General features: G+C 45.0%; 1 long non-coding RNA gene across 1 annotated transcript; it reads left to right on the top strand.

Moving 5' to 3' along the window:
• On the top strand, positions 1-3663 carry LOC103172557. The gene is made up of 3 exons (XR_006086058.1): positions 1-272; positions 1587-1654; positions 3457-3663. It is a non-coding gene; the product is annotated as an uncharacterized LOC103172557 (long non-coding RNA).

Raw genomic sequence — 3663 nt, 5'->3', positions numbered from 1 at the left:
CTGTCAGCGTAAACTTCTCATCACTGATCCTGACATAATAGACGTTCACATTATAAAGTGAAACATATTGTGTTTGATCTGTGCTTTGAATTCTGGAATATTTGGCGAAGAATATTCTCTTGTGAGCAGCTTCCTCCTTATCAAATCAAGCACAGACCGATGTGAGCTCACGCTGAGAGAGCACATCGTAAACTCAGCCAGAGGGTGGGAGCAGAAAGACTGAAGGCCAGACCTCCAACGATTGGGTGGGCACGGCGGGAGACATGGAGCAGGTCAGTGCCCTCACAGAGACTGAGGGAGACGTTTTCACACACACAAGGTGAGAGACATTTAGATGCACAGCCATTAAACGTTTCAGGTGCAATCAAGAGAGAATAATACACACACAGACTCACACACAGAGACAGATACGCCATCGCTCACATACACATAGAATGAGTGATACACTCACAAACAATTACAACAACTTGCATTGACATAGCGGCGTTTACAAGGGGTGGCGTCCCGGAGCACTTGGCAGAGTCAGAAAGTGTTTCCGAGCAAAGGCGAGAGAGAGGCGCAGAGCTTTGGGAGTGATCGCAAGCTTAAGCAAAAAGGAAGCACTTACTTTAGGTAGGATTTGAAAGGAGGAGAATGATGGAGTGAGTGGTGAAGTAGAGAGTTCTACAGTTTTGGGGCTGTAGTGGCTGAAGGCACAGCCACCGATCGTGGAATGCGACGGACGTGGGACAAACACGAGGCCGGAGCCAACTGAGCTGAGACAACAGGAGGTGGAGTGGGATGTAAGCAAATTGGGATAGGTGGGGAGGTGCGAGGGCGATAAGGGAATTGAAAACAAGTGAACAGGTCTTGAAGTTGATCTATTCAGTACTTTGGAGCCAGTGGAGCCTGGCAAGGACTTGGAAACAGAGTTTGTGAGAGTGAGTATCAGGGTATTAGAGTTTTGGATTGATTGAATTGTGTGTATACTGGAGCTGGGGAGACCAACGAGGAGAGCATTAGAATAAGAACAAAAGGACACTGGAATTTGCTGGCGAAAGAAAACCAAGGTCCATATAATTCGTCTGCCACCAAACTAGCATTCGTTTGACATATCGAGTCCCAAACAGTATCACGTCCATCCGACGAGAAAGGCGCTCTATAAATTTAATTTTGTTGTTGCAGATGTTGTTGCTGTGTACACCGAGTTATTATAACCTGGCAGAAATCTATACAATTTGTTCTTGAAACAAATGATATTTTCTGCTTCCAATGTGTCCCGATGGAGCCTGTTCCATAGATTTACTTCTCGCTCACTGAAAGAGTGTATCCACAGTCTTGTTCTGAATTGAGACCTTTTGAATGGCTTGCCAGGTCTTGTGGTTCTACTGTACAAGATAATGCAGCTGATCATGGTTGACATAAAGTATTTCCTTCAGAATCTTAAAGACGGCGGTCGTATTGCCCCTCAACTATTTCTTCTCTGGTGTGAAAATGCTCAGTTTATCTAATTTCTCCTCGTAGTCCAGTCGCTCCAACCGCTCCATCATTTTGGCTGCCCTCCCCTGTATCCCCCTAATCGCTGCAATATCCTTTTTATTTTGCAGTGACAAGAGCTTTACACAATATTCCAAGTGAAAGAATTTCGCCGGGAAGTGCATGGGATTTTGGTGAGGTACGGATGGAGCTTGGCAATGTGACAGAGATGGAATAAAGACTTGCTGGTCAAGGTCCTGGTGTTTGCAGACACTCACACACATGCACAAAACAGGCACACACATCTTCCCCTTCACTGCACCTTCTGCCACTTGGACCCACAGAGAAAACAAGACACAAACATAGACAAACAAAGATACAGAAATAGTTGTGATAAGGAAGTTCTCTGGGCCGGCGATTCGGAGGAACAAGATGGATGTAACAGTGTGGATGTGAAAGCTTCAGCAGTGGGTCGAGGAGACTGGAGACAGCGCGGTCTTGTGGCAGCGTCTATTCATTTGTGTTAAGTTAAGTGTCCAACCGTTAGTTGGACAGCAGCTGTCTGTAAGACACAGGCTGTGAATTCAGTTCCACATTTGTTTGTCAGAACTGAAGGAATATGAGATTCAATGATTGTTTTTTTGCAGTATAATGGATGACTAGATACCCAGTGACATGTCCTCCGTGCAAAGGAAGCCACGTTGTTTATGATTCAGATTTTTTGTTGTTGTTTAGCCAGGTGTCTAATATACACAGAAACCCATCACGGTAACGAAGCGTCTGCAAACGAAACAGAGAATTCCATGCATCCAAACTACATTTTCCTGAGATAGATTTTTGGATTGGAAAGTGCACTCTCTTCCTGGAGGGTCAACTGCTGCTAACCTAATTCCTTGGAGTATAAAGTACAGGTTGCAAGAGCCAACCTGTGCTTTGGGGCCCCAAGAGCTTGTGTTGGGGTAATTGTTGGAGTCTAACGAGCTAAAACTGCACAGGTTACCATTGATATTGCTATCTGACAAACATTCCTGCTGTTTGTCCAGCTACGACCATCCTACACATTGGCTTTGGTTTTCAGGGGTAACAGGAGCTGATATGCAAGAATCACTGACCAGCGACTAGTCGGCCCTTCCGTATCCTGCCAATGAACCAGGCTGGGCTGTGTTGTCACTAACAGTGCCCTGGAATACCCTGGACCAGCCTGGCTCAAAAACTGGACTAGAGACCGTCAGAGAGGCCTGACTCGATTCGGACATTCTGTTGTCAAGCTTGTCAACTGTTAAACTAATCTAACAGTGAGGGCAAAGAGTGACTGATGAGAAGATCCATAGCCATAGCATTATTTATTGGTTCGAGGCTCACTAATGCTCAGAGAGTGAATTGTGTGTCTGTTGATAAAGATATAAGCTGCAGGGCTGTGCTGTTTGGGCAACACCCTAATTGTGGTGGCAAAAGTGAACTCGCTACAGTATGGTTTCACAACTGAAACTATGATACTGATATTGCTAAAAGTATGAAAAATAACATGAATTATTAACATTGCTACTAATAATGATATTAGAGGTGATATGTTTCCGATATTCCATTGCCAGTTCAGCTCCAAGTAGACCCTTCTTACACAGACACCGGGCCTCTTAACTGAGAGTTTTACACATGTTTACTAAGAGGCTCGGGAACGTCTGGAATGGTGTGGCGGTTCGGAGTGAGGGTGTGGTGGGGGTGTGTGATGGTTATGATAAGGAGTCTGTGACAAACACAGCTCTGTACTGTGATGTGCAGGAGGGAAAGTGCAGGTTCAAAAAGGCGATTATTGGGCCGAATGGGCTTCTTTAATCAAACCAATCAGATGTTTGCAACACATTATGAGGAACTGGGGCCAACCAGGTTTCTGAGAGAAGATAGTGTCACCATAAACAGGACAGACATTCAGCAGCAGCAGCTTTGTACGTGACTGTGTCTGAGGTAGAATCAGCAAGTGAATATTTCATTTGTTCTGAACAGGAGATCGGCAGCTCAGAGAGTGAGAGACCAGGAGCAAACAATTTACCCGCGTCAACAACTGGACCACATATAGCAGCACCAAGGTAGGCTGAGGGCATCAATTACCTCAACGTCATTTACATTACTGTTTTTCCTCAGCACCAGTTCAATTTAGATCTGCAGATTTGTAGAGTTCTGTATCTTTCAACAACAACGTACATTTACACA

Source organism: Callorhinchus milii, unplaced genomic scaffold, assembly GCF_018977255.1.
Source record: "Callorhinchus milii isolate IMCB2004 unplaced genomic scaffold, IMCB_Cmil_1.0 Scaffold497, whole genome shotgun sequence".
NCBI classification, from domain to species: Eukaryota; Metazoa; Chordata; class Chondrichthyes; order Chimaeriformes; family Callorhinchidae; genus Callorhinchus; species Callorhinchus milii.
Note: the sequence above shows the minus strand (reverse complement) of the source record. Positions and strands in the feature narration are given on the sequence as shown.